Here is an 8,228-nt window from a genome sequence, read left to right on the forward strand (position 1 = left end):
TTCTACCCCCTCCTTTTTTTGAACAGGACTAATGTAGGAATGCATTTCTCATGACTATCTTATTAGTAATGTGCTTTGTTTTTCTTTCCTTATCAATGTATGAAGGAACAAAGGGAGAGGAAGAGAATTCAGAACTGAAAATAAAATAAAATTGAATTAAATAGGGATGATGTCTGAGAAACCAATCACAAATCATCAGTAAGGTCTCAAGACCACTGAAAAGATCAGTAAAAGCTTCCTTCAGGACTTCTATAAACAGCAGTAAAATCCTCTTTCAGGGCTTCTTAACCAGCGATAAGGTCCCAGAGCTTCTGTAAAAGCAGGAACATCCTCTATCAGCAGACACGTATGACAAAGTAACATCACCACAGACAGAACAAATAGAGTTCTGATACCACAGATATCCTTCCTCCCAGTTCTGCTCAGTCCCACCTCTTGCTTGAGATTTTGTATCATCAGCTCCTTCCTGGTCCACCCTTCTTCTTACAACCTTCCTGTTCTGCTATTTGGAAAGTGCCTCCCACTGTAGGCTTCATGGGTTCTGTTTCTTTTTTTTTCTTTTATTTATTTTTATTTGTCTGTAAAAATATTGCCCCCCACACACACACACACAAATTAGCATTATCCAAAAGTGAAGGGAATTGCTTCCCAGAAGGAAATTCTCCCTATTCAGGTTAAGACTCGATGACCACTTGTCAGGTATGTTGTTGAAAGGATTCTTGGTCAAGCATAGGTTGGACTAGATGGCCGCTGAGCTCACTTTTGATCCTGAAATTTTGTGACTTGGTTGAAAGTCTTCTATTCTTGTGCATTAGAATAAAAGTCAGAAGTCCTCAAAAAAAAATCTGTATATATACACTGTTCCACAGCACTGTCATCTCTGAACTCTTCTCATGCTTCTCTTGCTTCTTGTACATATTTTCTATTCAACTCTGTTTTTTTTTTTAGCAAGAATGCTTGAAAGTCCTTTATTCCACTGAATGACTATATCTTATTTTGAAACAGGATACTCAGTTTTGCTGGGTAGGTGATTCTTGGTTTTAATCCTAGCTGCTTTGACCTGCAGAATATCATATTCCAAGCCCTTCGATACCTCAGTGTAGAAGCTGCCAGATCCTAGATTATACTGATTGTGTTTCCACAATATTCAAATTGTTTCTTCCTGGCTGTTTGTAATATTGTCTCCTTAGTCTGGGAATTCCGGAACCTGGCTATACTATTCCTAGGAGTTTTCTTTTTGGGATCTTTTTCAGCAGGTGATCAGTGGATTCTTTCAACCTCTATTTTGCCCTCTGGTTCTAATAAATCAGGGCAGTTTTCTTTGAGTACTTCCTGGATGCTTATTTCTAGGTTATTACTTTGATCATAGCTTTCAGGTAGTCCAATAATTTTTAAATTATCTCTCCTGGATCTGTTTTCCAGGTCAGTGTTTTTTTTTCCCTTGAGATATTTCACATTGCCTTCTATTCTTTCATTTGTTTGGATCTGTTTAACAGCATCTTGATTCTCATAAAGTCATTAGCTTCAATTTGCTCCAATCTAATTCTGAAGCAATCATTCTCCTCATTGAGTTTTTGAGATTGTTTTTCCATCTGGCAAATTCAGCTTTTTAAGGCATTCTTCTCCTCATTGCCTTTTTGAGCCTCTTTTGCCATTTGGTTAGTTTATTTTTTCAGGTGTGATTTTCCTCAGTCAGGCTGTTGACACTCATTTTGTAATTTTCTTGCATCGTTCTCATTTCTCTTCCCAATTTTTCCTCCACTTCTCTTATCTGCTTCTTAAGGTCCTCTATGGCCTGTAACCAGCTTGTATTTTCCTTTGAAGATTTTGATGCAGGAGTTCTGACTTCACTGTTTTCCTCCTGTTCCATGCTTTGCTCCATTTTTTTCCTCCAAAATAGGAGTCTAATGTGGGAATCTTCTGTCTGCTTTGTTTCCTTTGCCTAGTCATGTCAGCCCTCAGTCACTTGATTTTTCTGCTTTTTTCCACAGTAGGTCTCTGCCACCAGACAGGGGAGCTTTCACCCCAAATGCTCGGGTTTTCTCAGATGCTGGAGGTATTATATGGGTGCCCTCTCTGAGGTCTCCACACGCTCTGGCAAGCTGGACACACACCCCAGGACCTTCACTGTAGACTGAAATCCAGATCCAAGAAGGTTAAAGCAAGAGCGATTACCACTCAGACTGGTGCTGGGTCCCCCCTACACTCTGCAGACCAGGAGCTGAAGCTGCCACATGGTGCTGGCTGGCTGCGCTGGCGTCTCAGAGGCTTCTCACCATGCGGGCAAAAGCCATGCACTGCACTCCCACTTACTGGGTCCCAAAATCCAAACTGAACTGACCTCTCACTTTGTCTTTCACATCTGTGTGTTGATAAATCTGGAAATGGCCACAGCTGCTACTGATTTGGAATCCCTCCAGCTAGCAGCTGGTCAGGCCTTCCCTGGGGCTAAAGCCTTGGCATGGGGCTGGGCTTGGCTCCCAGAGCACTGCACTGGCTGATTCCTGCCGGCCTGCCGGGCTTTCCTCTGTGGGAGGTTAGCTTCTCTCTGTCATTTTGGTGGGTTCTGTAGCTCCAAAGTTTGATTAGAGTCCCCTTTTTACATGGATTGGGGAAGGTGGAAGCAGGAGCCTCTGGGAGGCCCTGCTTCTACTCCTCCATCTTGACTCTGCCCCCTCTTTAGACACAGTTTCTGTTTCTAAGAAAAATTTGATATAATCACAGGTGAGGTTCAAAAACACTTGAATAACTGAAACAAGGAGCTAAGTACTTGAATAACTGAAACAGGAGGAAAGTACTCCTTTGCTTGCCATTAACATGTCTCAATGTCTCCATCCTTGAAAAGAAAGGTTTTGACTTGTTGTACCGCAAAAGTAACTTCCAGCTCTAAATCTATTGTCCTATGACCATAAAATTTGAGGCAGACAAGGATTAGCTGATTTACTCTGTCACACTACTAACACATGGAAGGTTGAATTTGAAACAGTTCAAACTATATGTAAATATATTGTTCTCACCACAGACTTTTAAGGTAAGTGTTACTCATATTATTATGTCTATTTAACAACCAGGGAACCAACAATCATTTTCTAAATTTCTACTAAGTTTCTGGTACATGCTAATTGCTAAAGATAAAAATAGAAAAAGTAAACAATTCTCATACTCAAGGATATTAGATATGGGAAAGCTCAGACATGACAAAGTTATTTGCTTATGTAAAAATAGCTTGTAAATATCTGAAGTCATATTTTAATCCTGGTCTTCCTAACTCCAATACCAGTAATATCTATACAACATCATCAAGTTTGTTCCTTGTAACTCATTTGCTGGTCCTAGTTATTCTAAGAGTAATGAATGACTCAGTACCTTATTCAACATAAAATATGTTGCAAGAACCAAATATCCTTAACTTTACTCTGTTTCATACCACATACTAAACCTCTAACTTATGGCTAAAATTTCCAAAGAATATATTATTAGTCATAAGCAGAACTCAGGGAATCTTGTAATTACTATGTTGACTAGATAAATAACTCAAGGTGAGTGTACTGCTGAGAAGATCTAAAGCTTTCTTTTTTCTACATTGAACTTTGGAAATAATGAAAATAGTCAATAAGATTAATTCATGAGAGGCGGCCAGGTGGCTCAGCGAGTAAGAGCACTGGCTCCAGTGTTGGGATGACCTGGAGATTGAATCCCGTGCTCAGAAACTTAGCACCACACCCAAAAATAACTGGCCATGTAACCTTGCGCAAGTTACTTAACCCCTATTGCTTAAAAAAAAAAAAAAGATTGATTCATGGATTCGAAATTGGAGCAAAATTCTTTCACGTTTAAAATGTTTTGTGAAAATAGATAAGCCTAAAAGTGATTTCTCAATGATTTGAGATCCATTCATAAAAGAATTGCAAGTAATTAACAACCAGATGGTTCTAAATCACTAATGATAAGAAATGCAAATTAAAGCAAGCTGAGGTTTAATTTCATATCCAGCAAAATTACAAAAATGACAAAAGATGGCAATAGCCAATTTGGAGAGATTGTGGAACAATAGAGACACTGAAATAGTATTGGGTGGCACTGTGAATTTATCTAATTGTTCAGGAAAACAATTTTCAATTATACTAAGAATGACTAAAAATCTCTTTGCAAAGATTCCATGGCAAAGTATGAACAGCAGGGAAATTGAAGGTAGAATTAAAAGTCCAATATACACCACAATATTTAGAGGATTACTTTCTGTGGAAGCAAAGAAGTTGAAACAAAATAGACTAACACTGATTCAAAAACTGGTTAAGAAATTGTTCCACATTTAATCATTGTTGTCCTTTGAAGAATACCAAAATGAGATCATGATGTTGAGGTCAATGTACACTGTGTCTTACTGTGACTAATTAAACCAATATGAACTCTGAATGCTCTACCACAAGTCAGGCTCAAATAGTCTATATGAACATTTGGCAAGTATATATCTCTAAATTTGCGCCTCTCAAGTTTCTTTTGAGCTACTGTAATTCTGCTTTGCTCATAAAGCATAGAACCAGCATGGTCCTGTTCTGGTGTCTCCTTGTGCCACGACTGATTTTTGAGGTTTTTTAGTGAGACCTTGAGAGTGCCCATTTAATGCTTCTGCTGACCTCCTTGGAAGAACTTGTGTGAACTCTCTGTACAATAGTCTTTTAGGCAAACATAGTTGACATTTGGACAATGTGACAATACAATCAGAGTTTATCTCTTGACATTTGAGTTTGAATGCTTGGCAATTCAGTTGAAGAAAGAACCTCAGTACCTGGTATTTTATCTTGACAGGTGATCTTCAAAATCTTCCTAAGATAAATCAAATGAAAGTGATTAATTTTTCTCTCATGGTGCCATTGGACTGTCCAGGTATACAACACTGTTTGCACAATGGCCTTGTAGACATTCAGTTGGGGCGACAGTCAAATATTTCTTCTCTCACACACTTTCCTTTGGAGCCTCCCAAACACTGACATAGTTCCAGCAATAAATGCCAACCCCATCATCCATGGAAGGTTTGATGACAAGGTAAGATATCTTTCCCACAGCATTCAATATTCTTCCATTTGCCAGAACTAATGGTTCCACATGTGGATGATGTGGTGATGGCTGGTGGACAACTTGTTTTCTTGGTAATAATTTTAGGCAAAAGTTAGAAAAACATGTGGAGACTCAATTCATACTATGTTTAATCATGGAGCTCACAATCGTCTGAGAACAAAAACAAAACCATGTATGAACTCGCCCTCTGCTTTACTTTTGTGTTATAGCCTTTTCAAATTAAGTAATTTATTGTCACTGTGATAAGTGATATTGAGGTCATTTTTGTCCTCCCTGAAAGAATCTGACATTTCTGAAAAAAATCATGCTAAAAAACACGGGAGTGAGCAAAAGTTCTTGCTTTGTTCCAATGACATACATTATCCAGAATACATTATGATGACATACATTATCCAGAATCTGGGTAAGCATGTCATCATGAAAATGATGTACAATACTGATGAACTTCTCTGGCCTGTCAAATTTGTCATTATCTTCCCCTCATAAATCCTCACAACTGACAGTATCAAAGACCTTGGTCAGATCAATGAAGACTGTGTACGTACATATGGCATTTCTCCTGAGGTGGTCAGGTAGCAAACACCATATCAACCATTTCTCTGTCTTTTCTGAAGACAGGTAGATGACCATCTCCCAGGTAAAGGATTAACCTATTAAGCAGGACTCTATTCATAATCTTGCGAGTAATGGCCAAGAGAGTGACTACCCTGTGATTGATACAGGATGATATATTTCTTCTATATGTATAGAAATGAATAGTGGAGGCATCCTTGAACTCCTTGGGGATAACCTCCTCTTTCCATATAACCAGATACTTTCTGTCAACTTTTCTTTCTCTCTTTTTTTTTTAAGCAATCGGGGTTAAGTAACTTGCTCAAGGTTACACGGCCAGTTATTTTTGGGTGTGGTGCTAAGTTTCTGAGCCCAGATTTGATCCCCAGGTCATCCCGACACTGGAGCCAGTACTCTAACTCACTGAGCCACCTGGCTACCCCTAAGCAATTGGGGTTAAGTAACTTCCTCAAGGTTACACGGCCAGGTGTTTCTGGGTGGGTGCTAAGTGTCTGAGCCTGGGGTTTGATCCCCAGGTCATCCCGAGCCTGGAGCCGGTGCTGTTACTCACTGTGCTACCTGGCCGCCCCTCTGTGAGCTTTTCTATGAGTAATGGAACCCCTGACTTTTAAATCTCAGCTAATTAGCACCTAACAAACATTTAATTAATATTTATTGAATATTTATTATGAATTAATGCATTAAAATAATCTTAGAATTGAACTTGCAAAGATAATTCCTGCATTCTTAGGATAATACTAGAAATCAAATAAAGCTCCCAAATATAGAGCAGGGATAAATAACCTTATATATACAAACATATGTATATATATATATATATATATATATATATGTGTGTGTGTGTGTGTGTGTGTACAAACACATATATGTACATACATACATACTCACACACACACACACAGACACACACACACACATAGTCTGACTACTGTGGCACCAAAGCAATATTTACAATGCCCACAATCATGATAAAGATGGTGACTAAAAGTATTGCATGACATATGATTGCAAAACATACCATATTCTCCAGGTAGAGAACAGAACTAAAGGATTTATTTAGACACCAGAAAAATGAATCTCAAAAGCAGAAAGCCAATTTCATCATAGTACCAAAGATATTCAGAAGCCATAATAATGCTGAGAGCCACAGCATACTTCAGCCTTCTCACAAACCAATACAAGATCAACATTTACTCACAAACCTCTCTATCTCCTTAATGAGCATCCTCTCTCTCCCCCAATGTCTGGCTTGCTCTGAATTGGCTTTCTGTGGGCTCTGCTTCCCTTCAGTAAAACTCCTCTGACCAGAGGCTTCATGTGTCTACATTCAGTCTATTAAGGGTTAGAGTTTATCTTCACAGCAGGGAAGCTTCTTGTGGGCTCTGCTGAACCTTTCAGCAAATTCTCTCCACCACAGGCTCCATGTGATTACATTCAGCCTGGCAGAGTTTACTTTCAAAGCAGGGGAGGTCTTGAAACTCCCCCCTATGTCTATTAAGGGTCAGGGAAGATCTTCAACTTTCCATTCCCATTACAACTTCTCACACTTCAGCTGTGAAAAATGACAGAAGATTGTGGATTCAGCTAAAATCAATTTCTAGTCCTTGGTGTCAAGCAATTAAATTTCTCAATTTAAATTCTGTATTTTTCTCCACACATATAAACAGTGTGAAATAGGGGGGGTGGAGCCAAGATGGTGGAATAAAAGTAGGAACTTGTCTGAGCTCCCACTCCAACCATCTGCAATACCTGTAAAATATGACTCTAAATAAATTTTAAAGGTACAGAACCCACAAAGTGACAGAGAGTAACACATCTTCTGTAGAAGACAACCTGACAGGCCTACAGGAAGAGTCTATCACAACAGACAGGGAGCTGAGCACAGTCCTGTGTGAGCCACATGGTCCCAGACCCAAACTGGCCCTGAACAGCAGCACAGACTGGCCAGAGCAGACTTCAGGAGAGTGAATCACCAGCAACTGAGCCAGTTTCCAGACTTCTCAACCCATAAATGCCAAAGAGAAAGTAAAGGTCAGTGGGGAACCCTGTGGGAACAGGGTGATAGAAGAGCACTGTCTGGACCCTGCTCCCAGGGTGAGAAGTCACTGAATTGTTGCGGCTGTAGTTGCTGCCACATGGCTTCCTCCAGAGCTCCAGAACTGTAGATCATAGGAGGACCAAGCAACCATTCAGACGATAATCACTCTTGCTTTGACATGCTTGGATCTGGATCATGGTATTGGGTGGTGGTCCTGGGGTGTATGTGCATGTATACATAGACAGAGGGCACAAGAGCAGTTAAATAGGAAGGTTGATATCTAAAAAATAAAATTAAGAGTTGAGAAAGGAATACAATGAGAGGAGATAGGGAGAGATAGAATAGGGTAAATTACCTCATATAAGAGGCAAGAGAAAACTGTTTCACTGGAGGGGAAGAGCAGGAAGGTAAAAGGGAAAGGGTGGACCTCACTTTCATTGAATTTGGCTTAAGGAAGAATTAACATGCACACTCATTGGGGTATCTTACCTTACAAGAAAGTAGTGGGGGGAGGGCATAGGAGGGGGCATGATAGAAG

This window comes from Petaurus breviceps, unplaced genomic scaffold (assembly GCF_028583685.1).
Source record: "Petaurus breviceps papuanus isolate PSGF00001 unplaced genomic scaffold, PetGlider_PUasm1.0 90603, whole genome shotgun sequence".
Classification (NCBI taxonomy): Eukaryota; Metazoa; Chordata; class Mammalia; order Diprotodontia; family Petauridae; genus Petaurus; species Petaurus breviceps.